This window comes from Ochotona princeps, chromosome 14 (genome assembly GCF_030435755.1).
Source record: "Ochotona princeps isolate mOchPri1 chromosome 14, mOchPri1.hap1, whole genome shotgun sequence".
In the NCBI taxonomy this organism is placed as follows: Eukaryota; Metazoa; Chordata; class Mammalia; order Lagomorpha; family Ochotonidae; genus Ochotona; species Ochotona princeps.
The window spans coordinates 27,434,626-27,447,101 of NC_080845.1; the positions used below are offsets into that span (position 1 = coordinate 27,434,626).

At 39.5% G+C, this 12,476-nt stretch overlaps 1 non-coding gene across 1 annotated transcript; it reads right to left on the reverse strand.

Moving 5' to 3' along the window:
* Positions 1-4,684: 4,684 nt before the first annotated feature.
* On the reverse strand, positions 4,685-4,873 carry LOC118759961 (U2 spliceosomal RNA). Its single transcript, XR_004996496.2, has one exon. It is a non-coding gene; the product is annotated as a U2 spliceosomal RNA (small nuclear RNA).
* Positions 4,874-12,476: the final 7,603 nt, after the last annotated feature.

Sequence of the window (12,476 nt, forward strand, 5' to 3'; positions counted from 1 at the left end):
CTTATTTTTGTTGAGTAGAACCTGTTTCTCTTCTCCCAACTTTTAAGATATCCATCATCTATTCACCCATGGATTCATAGACATGTAGGAAAAGGTGTACCACCTAAAATTGGTATTAAAATCCATGCTTTAATGGAATTAGAGGGACTCACTGTGCCATGCAATCATCACCACTACCTGTCTTCTAACTTTCAGTGCTAGAAAAGTATAACTGTCAGCTAGATAGCACCTTCTCTTTCTCCTACACTGCCCAGTCCTAGAAATCCCCAGCCTACTGCCTGTCCATATGATCTACACAACTCTAAGTTTTCACTTAAGTCTTTCATTTTTTTGTGTGTTTACATTTTTGTCTACCCTTTTGTTACTGACTTATTTCACTTAGCTTAGTATCTTCAGGGTTCATCCATATTATAGCAATGCCAGTATCTCTGTCATTTTAAAGTCTGAATATTATTGCATTGCATGTTTTCTATTTTTTATTATCCAGCCAGCCAGCTATCCATCATCCATTCACCCATGGATTCACAGACAGCCTTGACTGACATACAGGGATTAGGAAATAATTGTGGTAGTAAGAGAACCCAAATCTCAGTTGTCAGGACTGTCCTATGCCAGAGGCACACATTCTTTTACCAGAAATACTGACAAAATCAGGATCCAAATGCCAGGCAGGGCAGAAGACAGCACTGAACAATCAGGATTCAGGTGCAACTGCATCTTAGCTGGGGAGCAAGTCATTTATCTCCCATATTCCAACTAGAATGCTTTTAAGCACACACAGCATGTTGCTACTGGTTGCCTGTTCGTGTATCTGTCCAACAAACTTCTACTTTACCTAGAAAAGAAATTGATGTAGATACTCATATCACATCATACAATAAGATGAGTTTCAGATGAGTTACTCATTATAATGGGAATAAGTACAATCATGGTGATCCAGTGGAAAACCTGAGTAAATACAATGTTCAGTGTGGCGAAAGTCTTCTTTACTGTGATGCAAAACGAAGTGAAAAAGAAAAAACTGACTATATTCAACTAAGTAGAAATAAATGGCATCTAAACTCCCCCAAATTATATTAATACAATTAAAATGCAAAAGATGAAATAGGGAAATATTTGTAACATGTGGCTGATAAAGAGATTAAAAATCACTACTTCAGAAGAAATACAAATGACCAAGAAGCACATGAAAAGCTACAATCTACGGTGACAGTCAATAGATTCAAATGGAAATAGAATGTAATTTGCCAAGTAGAAATTTAAAATAATTATTTCAACACTGCGAAGAATTTAAAAAGACACTGATATCCTATTGGTGGGCATGTAAATTGTCACAATTATGGTGGAGACCATCCTCTCTTCTGCTGCTTACAAAAGAATATCACAGATTAGATACTGTATATCTAATACATTGCCAGCATATTATAAACTATAGAAGTTTTTTTATTTTTATCTTGATCCTGGAGTACAGAAAATCCAAGGGCAATGAAATTTCAGCATTGGTGCTGGAAGGGCTATCCAAACCAAAGAAGAGGCCAAGCTAGAAATATATGTTTTTTTTTTATAAGCAGAAACTTGAGTCAAATACAGCAGTAAACAGAAAAGTGTAGCCATCATACTAGTTGGTTTTCAAAAGTAAGTAAAACAATCAGTATTAACTCTCTCCCTTTTAGTCACAAGCCAGTTTAATCCAAGTATGAATTATATTGGATTGGAAAATGTAATCATTTCAGTAATTGACATCAGAAAATATCATGTGCAGGGCATTTCTTTCTTTCTTTCTTTCTTTCTTTCTTTCTTTCTTTCTGTCTGTCTGTCTTTCTTTCTCTCTCTCTCTCTCTCTCTCTCTCTCTTTCTTTCTTTCCTTCCTTCCTTCCTTCCTTCCTCCCTCCCTCCCTCCCTCCCTCCCTCCCTCCCTCCCTCCCTTCCTTCTTTTTCTTTCTCTCTCTTTTTCCTTCTTTCTTTCTTTCTTCCTTTCTCTCCTTTCTTTCTTTCTAAAAAAAACCTACTCAGTTTCAAAAAAATAATATATGTTAAAAATCTTCTAGAAAAGTGTGCCACCTTTAATCTAGTAGCTATACTTACATCTATGTTCTCTAAAAAATTATACTAACTTCAAAGAAGTGTTTAGAAGCATATTCATCAGAGAGACATTTAAGAAAACCAAAAGATGTAAAAGCAAAGCAGTCCAGAGATTGGAAACTGTTCAAATAAATGTAGTTGCATGCCATATAATGACATTTCAGAAAATGACAATGCATATGATATGTGTGTAGCAGGATTTACCACATGGGTTTGTGTTAATATCAACTATGATATTTGTAAAGGATGAAATCACCTGGCAATGCATTTCTCAGATCATTTCTCCATCTCTGAAGTGATGCAAGGTTGTAAATTATTTCATATTCATATAATGGGTTTATGTGATCAATAAAATTTTATTATGTTAAATATCATTGAAAGCGGCAGCAACTGAAGCTAAGACTGCTGCTCTAATGTTATGTAGCAGGGTCAAATCTGCTTTAGTCAATGCTTCTTCATTCTCCAGAATTAGATATAGTTATAATGTCGTATCATTTTTTTTAGATTTATTCATTTTTATTGGAAAGGCAGATACACGGAGAGGAGGAGAGACAGAGAGGAATATCTTCAGTCTGATGGTTCACTGGCCAAGCGGCTGCAATGGCTGGAGCTGAGCCTATCCGAAGCCACGAGTCAGGAACTTCCTCTGGGTCTCCCACATGGGTGCAGGGTCCCAAAGCTTTGGGTCATCCGTGACTGCTTTCCCAGGCCACAAGCAGGGAGCTGGATGGGAAGCGGGGCACCTGGGATTAGAACCGGTGTCTATATGGGATCCTGGCACATTCAAGGCGAGGACTTTAACCACTATGCCATTGCGCGGGACCCAGTCTCATATCATTTTGTGTAATCTCAGGGTTTGCAAATTGATCATGAATATTTTCCTTTTTGCTAGACATTTTCGTTGAAACCTTCCCTGGAGTTTTATATAAAACCTCATGCACACTGGTATTGGACTGATGTTTTCCCCTCTTAGTTCCTCCTCATAGAAACTGGCCTCTAAATATTAGTATACCCTGTGCTCAGTTCTTGAACTTATGTATTTATTTTTTGGTTTATACTTAACTATTGATACTATCTTTTAGTTTATGACTTTCGCTGTCGTGGCCTCTCCTTGAGACATAGGTGAACATATCTGTCCATTGATTCAACAGTTACACTCCTATGCTTAATAGAGCCAAGTGTTCACAACTGAATTCCGAATTCCCCACCACCTGTGAGCCCACCGTTCACATAGTACATTCCTTTTCGGCAAGTGGTTACTCTTTCAGTTTCAGAGCCAGCCACACTGGTGATGTCCTTTGCTCTTTTCTCACACCACATCCCAAAGCTGCCTCCACATCCTGAGGCTGCATCTACAAAATCTTTACAGAATTTCACTGCCTCTCAGCATCTCCATGGCTGCCTGCTGGAGCCAAGTCACCATCTCTTGGGTTTTTACATCCTTCTCTTGTATCTTCCTGTGATGTTTACTTTTGTCCTCTATAATATACTGTTGACAAAATAATCTCCCATAAACCAAGTCCTATGATATCCTGTCTCATTCAGTAGCCACCAAGAGGTTCCACTTCCCTCAGCAAAAGATTCAAGGCTTTCAAGGATACACAAGGCTATATGTCGTCTTGCTTCTGACTCGTTTTTGAATCTTCCTTCCTGCTACGTTTTGCCTCCCTCTCTTCTACCCATATTGACCTCCATACTGTACCTGCCACCTGCCCAAGTACTTCCCTGCCCCAGAACCACTCTCCAGGCTGCTGTCCTACTATATGCATGATTCATTCCTTGCACTACCTCAGGCCTTTGCTCTAAAGCCACTCCTTTTTGCTGAGGACATTTCTGCCCATGCTATGTAGTCCTGATACCACCTTTCTATCTTCATGTTACTACTTCCCCCTTTTCCTTCTTTACTTTTCCTACACATCACCTATGATCTCCCATATTGCTTGGGTTTTATTGTCTGTTCTCTCTAGTAAGAATAAAATCTCCACATGAATACAAACAGTTTCCTCTTTGACTCACTGTTTTATTCCAAAGGCGGAGTAGGGTGCTTGACACATAGCAGGTATGTAGTGGACACTCATTGTTGAATGAATCTATCGATGCTATCTGAGAACATATCACGGCATTATCTTTGATGCTAAGATGATGAATGAAGCTGGGAGTCATTTGGAAGCTTTTAAGTGCTCATGGGGTGAATGACTGCTATAATCTTATAAATTGCCCAAATAACAAGAGAAAGGCACGATGGCACCTCTGAGGTTCAGTTAGGATGATGGATGTTCTTGCACTCTCCCTCATTCTGTTCCTGTCAAGTGACATGGATGCAACATGTGATGACAAAGAGTAGGATGCTAAAGTTGAGAGAAGATGATGAGACTTTACAATGCGAGATGGGCTCAAACCACTGCTCTTAGACCTAGTAGAGACACTGGACAAGACATTCTTTCATCATTTAAATCATTTTAAGGCTATGTGTTGCCATGGTGTATGTGTGTGTGTTTGAATTACCCATTTACTTCAAGGCCATTTTAGGGAGGTTCTGGTTCTAGAAGGAAATATAAATTGAAAGGAGGAACATATTCAACATATGTTTTTAATTCCCCCAATGGAGGGCGCCGTCCCTGGAAGTATGGCCATACCAGGCCGACGTGCAGGGTGGATGGAACAAGCTCCTATTCCAACTCCCTGCTCCCAAAATCCATTTAATAAATTGTCATTGGATAGAGGGCATATCAGATATTAAACTGATAAGAAGAAATACTGCACTTGATCTTAGCCAAGACTGAGAAGCAATCAGCATATATTGAGTTTTAGAAGACCATAAACAGGGCCCGGCATGGTGGTCTAGCAGCTAAACTTCTTGCCTTGAAGGCACCAGGATCCCATATGGGCGCCGGTTCTAATCCCGGCAGCTCCACTTCCCATCCAGCTCCCTGCTTGTGGCCTGGGAAAGCGGTCGAGGAAGGCCCAAGGCCTTGGGACCCTGCACCCGCGTGGGAGACCAGGAGGAGGTTCCTATCTCCTGGCTGCAGATCGGCGCAGCACTGGCTGTTGCGGTCACTTGGGGAATGAATCATCGGATGGAAGATCTTCCTCTCTGTCTCCTCCTCCTCTCTGTATATCTGACTTTGCAATAAAAATAAATAAATAAATAAATAAATAATAAAAGACCATAAAACACTATAAAGATAATGATCTTGTTTAGCTAGGAAAATAGTGTTTTCCAGAATCTATCTCTGTAAAGCTTCATTTGCCAAGATAATGTAATTAGAAGAATACATATTCATATTATAAACATATAATAAATATAAAGTAATATCCCCAAAGTGATTATCTCTGGATATTTGGACTGTGATTTTGTTTCTTTTTTTTCTTACCTATATCTCTAACTCTTAATTTTATTGTTCTTTTATTTAAAAAAACCCCTATATTGTGAGCATGGTTGTGGAATTATTAGATGATCTGAGGGTGTGAGATATTTTAAGCAATATCCATGGAGTCTCAGTGTCAGAAATGACTTTAAGGTTATGCAGGCAAAATTTTCCAAGTGGTTTTCTACTGCACATCTCTGATGGCAGAAATGGTACATTGTATACATCTGTCTACATATCCCACACAATGAATATTCCTCCCATTGGAGTCATGCATTCCAGGTAAGAATCAGCACAAGCCACTTCACAACTTATTAAAAGAAAAGCTGAAAATGGTCCAGGTCTTACAATGCCCTATGCAATGTAATTAATCTTGTATATGTAAACTAATTGTTCAATTTTTAGCATTATTCTTTTAATTTTCTCTTGGTGTTAATTCTTTTAATATGATACAACATTCTTGGGATCACTAAACTTAGCACAGGAGAATTTGTTTCCTTTTATTGTTCTGAACGTTTCTTAAAGCCAAATTTGAATTATCCTGTTTGGTGATTTGTTAAGAGTTCCGAGAGAGCTGAATGCTGCTGTGTAGTGAGTAAAAGCTGCCACCTGTAGTGCTAGCATCCCAAAAAGGTGTCAGTTTGAGTAACGGCTGCTCCACTTTGGGTCCATTTCCATGTCAGCATGCCTGAGAAGTCAGCAGAAGATGAACCCAAGTGCTTGGGCTCCTGGACCCACATAGGGGATCCATAGGAAGCTCCTGGCCCCTGGTTTGAACCAGTGGTGCTCCAACCATATGACAATTTGGGAGAATGAACCAGAGCATGGAGGATCTCTCTCTCTCTCGGTCTTCTCTACTCTCTCTCATAACTCTGTGTTTCAAATAAAATAAAATTTTAAAAACACCTTAAGAATTCAAGAATTCAAGGAAAGGAAGAATTCAAGGAATTCAAGGAAATTCAAGGAAAGGAAGATCACTTTGTTTGTGGCTTTTCATGTATGCCCCTTTTTTTTAAAAAAAAAGATTTATTAATTTTTGTTAGAAAATCAAATTTACATAGAGAAGGAGAGACAGAAAGATCTTCTGCCTGCTGATTTACTCAGCAAGTGACCATAGTGGCCAGAGCTGAGCTGATTTGAAGCCAAGAGCCAGGAGCTTCTTCCTGGCCTGCTATGTGGGTGTAGGATCCTAAGGCCTTGGGCTGTTCTTGACTGTTTTCCCAGATCACAAGCAGGGAGCTGGATGGGAAGTGGAGCAGCCAGAATATGAACTGGTGCCCATATGGGATCCCTGAGCTTGCAAGATGAGGACCTCAGCCACTAGGCTACTGCGCCAGCCCCTTCATGTGTACCTTTCAATGCTTATGGGAATTTTTCAGTTCTAATACACACATAGGCGACACAGGTACATACTTATAATAAACACAGTTTCAGTTTTATGTTTTGTAAGCAGGAAAGTAAGGAAGAAGGAATAAAAAAAGGACAAATCAGGATTTCATGCCAGGAATTGACCCTCAGGAAGAAAATCAGGGCTCTCTTGATGTTACGAGTATTCTCAGTACAATTAAATTTTTTTGAATTTGTATAGCGAATGTATCTTCATTTTAATAAGCTTAAGTTGTCATATGCAGCAGAGGCTTAATGATATGCTCTGTTCAAGATGGAAAGTACATGATGGACAAGGAATTGGGGGTGTAGACGTCTCATTGTTGTGCAAAACATTCTAACAGAGGTAACTTAAAACAGACAGCAGAAGTCATCCTGGGAGCAAACCTCAAATACCATAAAATTATCCCTAGCCTTGAGATCTCAGAGGATTGGTAAGTTATGGGATTATGGGAGTTCATTGGTGTTGAAATTCCTTTGAATACCTTCCTTTTGCCAATCACTGCTGAATTTTACTGAAAAACTATCTAAAAAGAACTATTAATCTTACCTTTGGTATCTGTGGCCTAGTGACATTATAAAACAGGCAGTTGTAGGAGTTTTAATTTATTTTTTATTTAGAATTATTTGTGGTTTAATTTTACATTATTTGAAAGGCAGATAGACACAGAGAGATAGACAAGGTTTGTCCCCAAGGTCACTACCCAAATGCCTATAACAGCAAGATCTGAGCCAGGCCAAAGCCAGTAGTTGGGAACTCAACCCAGGTCTTCCATGTGGGTGGCAGGGATACAAGTACTTCAGTACCCAAACACATTATCTGCCATCTTCCAGGGTGTGCATTAATAGGAAGCTGAATTGGAAGTGGAATAGTTACGACTTGAACCAGGAGCTCTAATAAGGGATGTGGGCATCCCAACAGGCTAACTGCTTTATCAAGTATCCTCCTCATAGGATTTTTTTTTTCAGACTTGTATAAATGTTCATGATGACATTAAACTGAAAAAGAGTGTGCAAAATCACATAATATGTATACAATTAACTGTATAAAATTATCTAAAAATTGTTTGGAAGAAATGCTGAAACATTATAATGAAAAAAGTGAGTGATGTCAAGGTAGAAATATTTCAGTTTCTCTTATCCTTCTCTCCTACATTTTTATACTTGCAAAATTTTAAGCAGAGCAGAACATTTACAGCCCAAGAGTTAAGATGTCCGTGTCCCACATTGGAGTACCTGGTCTAGTTCCTGGTTCTGACCCATGACTCCAGCTTCTTCCCAAAGCAAACTCTGGGAGGCAGGGTAAGGATTTAAGCTGGGTTCTCATCTCTCATGTGGGAATCAGGATTGCTTTCTCAGCTCCTGGCTTCTTCCCTGGCCCAATTCTGTCTGTTGTGGTCATTTGAAAATCAATTCAGTTGGTAGCATCTCTGACTTTCTCTTTAGTCCTTAAATGAAAAGATTAAAAAGCAGGGTAAATATCACTCATTTTACTGATATTCTTATTTTACAGAATAATAAAGATTTTATCCTTAATCATGAAATCTGTTTCTTACCATAAGTTATTCTCTCTTTCTCTCTTTGTAAGATTTATTTATAAACTTGAAGTGTAGGGTAACTCACAGAAAATAGATTTTCCATCTTTTGGTTCCTTTCCCAAATGGTCACAATGCTTAGGTCTGGGCTGTGCCAACGCCAGGAGGCCAGAGCTACAGCTGGGTCTCCTACATTGGTGATAGGGACCCAACCACTTGGACCAGCCTCTACTGCTTTCCAAGGCACATAGATAGAAGTCTGGATAGGAGTAGAGGAGCAGCTGGAAACTCACTGGTGTGTAAATGGGATGCCAGCATTGCAGGTGGTAGATTAATCCACTGTGCCATGCTTCCAGCCTCAACGGTATTCATACTGTCCATCATGATGCTTGGCTACCTCATCTTTGTTTTTTTTTTTCACCCCATCTTTCTTAACAAGTTCCTGACTTCCATGAATTTGACTTTTCCTAGTTCACATTAGCATCTTGCATTTGTTTTTTATCTTTCTCCTTTTCAAGCCTCCTTTATTACCCGTCCCTGTTTTGGGGACTATAACCTTCAAAAATTTCATAGAAAATATACATCATGTCTTAATAACATGTTTCCGTGAACTTTTTTGAAGCCTCCTCCTACCATCTGTCATCTTACTGGCACATCCAATTCCTGAATCATATACTTGAGTTGCAGCTTCTGTAAGGAATACCAAGAGCCAAGGAGCTCCTTTGTAACACAAGTGGGCTCTGGTCTTTGCTATCAGAGTATTTTCAAAGAAAGTAAAAGGCAGTCAAGTAAAGTGAAGAGATGAGGCCGGTTTTAAATTTTCTAAGCTTTTGTTTCCTCATCGGTACAACTTCATCTCGGGTTAAGATGAAACTTCAAAGAGTTAAAATATGGAAAGTACCCAGCATGGTGCCCACATGCAACAGCTGCTACTGCAATGTTCTGGTTCTTCTTCCTCACTTCCTCCAATTCTACCATCTGCCTGAGTACAAGAATGACGAACTTCAGGGCATGTTGTCTGTGGTTCTTATTATATACATCTATTAAAGATCCAGTTAATCTATTTTGGTTGCCATCAAAGCAAGAGATTGCCATCAAAATGTCTATTTATGCCAACAGAATGGGAGTACTTTATTGATCCGCCAATTACTAGTGTTCTACTATTTTGGTCTAGTCTCAGCTTTCAGGAGTTTCTTCTGCAGTTAGCAGAATGCCAGTGAATAAACAAATAAAATAAAAGTATCGTGTGGGATTAAACCAGAAGCAAAAGAGAGTATTGAAACTACTTAGCCCGATTTTTAGTGTTTTTTTCTAATGCCTGTCTTAGCTGTTCGATGGAGTTTAAGTATGGTAGAGTCCTGGATTCTCTCTGCCCCAACAGTGAGGAAAATAATCATAACTTTTCTTGCACCATGATGAGCCTTGGTGTTAAAGTGGGAGGTAATACGATATTAGAGAGGAATGTTTTAGCCTTAGATTTGCATTCAGACTCCAGAGTAGGAAATGACTATTATTTTAAAAGGCAGCTGTGAGGATTGAGTCAGTTAACAGTCATGAAATCATTTTTTTAAAAGCATTAGGAGCCCACCATGGTTGCCTAGTGCTAAAATCCCCACCTTGCATGCGCCAGGAACCCACATGGGTGCTGGTTTGTGTCCAAGCCACTCTGCTTCCTGTCCGGCTCCTTGCATGTGGTCTAGAAGGGCAGCGGAGGACATCCCAGGGCCTTGAGATGCTGCACCTGCAGAGGAGAAGTTGTTTCTGGCTCCTGGCTTTGGATTGGCTCAGCTCCGGCCATTGCTGCCACTTGGTGGGGTGGACCAGTGGACGGAGGATCTTTCTCTCTGTATCTCCTTCCCTCTATAATTCTGGCTTTCCAATGAAAAGGGATAAATATATATTTTTAAAAGCACTAGGAGGGTAAGTCATTATTAGTTCTGAGGCTGACACACAAGTCTCCCAGAAATGTCTGTTTCTAGCCTTTTTTGATGTAAATATTTGTCTGCCAATGTGCTTGCAATAACAGCAAGAGAAAATGAGACAATCATTAAAAAAAAGTAGCAGCCAAGGAGCCTCAGCTAGTGCATGACTTGCAGTGGGTACTCAGAGAACATTTGTGGCATTGTTGAATGCATCAGATTGCAAAAGTGATACAGCCTTGGTGGCCTTGTAACACAGAGACAGAATTCTGTGGTCATTCTTGTAGATTATTTGTGAGGCTGTGGATCAGCAAGGGATGGAGCTCTCTGAACACTGCAAGAAATGCTTAAGCTTCGGATTGGCTTTTAACAATTGGGACCAACCAATCTGTACTTTTGAATTAATGAAGTCAAACATTTGTTGAGGGCTTCACAGTTCCTGAGACTCCTTAATTTCAGTATCTCCTATAACACAATGGAATTGTACTAATGCTATATTATACATGAAGAAAGAACAGTTGATAAAACTAAGCCACTCGTTTAAAGCAATAAAGAGGGCAAGAGACAAAATGGTGCTGTAAACTCAGGTCCTTTGGGCCCAAGCCTGGGGCACTGTGAGCTAGGACTCCCTCTGCCATGTCTGCTGCTAATATGGTACGTGAATGTTTTGCTTCTGAGTTTCCCCAAGGCCTAGGATGAGATACTGGGAGGCAGTTTGGTTTTGGAGGTGCGGAGGGGGAAGCTGGCTGTTCTACAATTGCTTGCTGAGCCATCTGCTCTCTCTTCCTCTACAGAAATGAAGCATTTGTTACTGTGGGCTGCTTTTGCTGAATATTTGGATTATGTCACTTTCTCTGTATGTCACATGTGGGGCATTTGGTAACATGCAACCCAGCCTACATTGGTTTCCTTACGTAGTGCAATAGATAAGCACACATTTGCTTTCATTTCAATGGTGAGCAGTTTTAATGGCATTTAGATAAGAGTCACATGTCTACAACAATAGAAGCCTTCACATTTTCAACTTCCCTTTTTGTATAATGCTAATAGGAATCAGGGAAAATCACACACACACACATTCAACAAAAACAAATCAGAAGAACATATTGATTTAATTGGACATTGGTCAGCCATGTCATTTAATTTTGTCCCAGCAGCAATAATTGTGTGTGCATTTTACAATTTAGTATCCAAATCTATTCATGTTAGTAATAATTATTAACAATTACCTTGGAACAATTCATAAGTGAACTAGTGATTGAAAGGCTTATGTGTGGGTGGCAGAATTTTTATCACTGCAGGGAGACTTGATAAAATGATCAAGAAGCAATGTTCTTGGGTTAGTTCTGCTGCTAATTTGCTCCATGACGTTGGGGAAGTAATTTCACATCTTGAGGCCCCGTTTAACCCTTCCATGAAATGATCAGTACAAAGAGCTGTGATAATTTTAGCTCCAGGCTTCTCATTAATTGATTTTGTGATTTATAGAAATTAGAGATGGCATGTATGAGGCATATTTTCTGTGAATATGGACATAGCTCTAAATATTGTTTCAATCTTTGTGAATATAAGGAAGAATTATTGGAGAATTGTTATGGTTTGTTATGGTTTGCAGATATATCCAAACCATGAATACAACAAGGAACTTATTGTGTAAGTTTAGTCTATGTAAGGCAATATTTGTGTAAACAAAAGGTGGAAAATTCCATTTCTGAGAATGTGCTTAACTTCAGGGCTTAAGATATTTGGGATCTCCCCCCCCATGTGATGGGTAATAGCTTACTTATTTATTAATTGACTCCTTCATTCTTCTGCTACAGTATCACTGTGCCAGTTGCTGGGGTTCAAGGGTGAGTTTCATTCACTACATAATCATGAGACATCATGAGGGAAGTAGGCCTGTAAACAGAGCACACACACGCAACACGAAAATAATGTGCATATTGAACAGTTGGCAAGGAGAAGAGAGGGAGCAACCTGCTGGGAAAGACAGATGAAGAAAAGATGCACAGGGTAGGTCTTAGAGGATGGGATGGTGTCCAGATGACAGAATAAAGGAATGGAAGGACAGTTTAACAGGTGAAATGGCGAGGGATATTCAGAAGTAACAAGTAGCATAATGTGGCTGGAACCCAATTTCGAATCCAATTCTGAAGAACCTTGAGGCCAATTTAAGGAATTTGTAC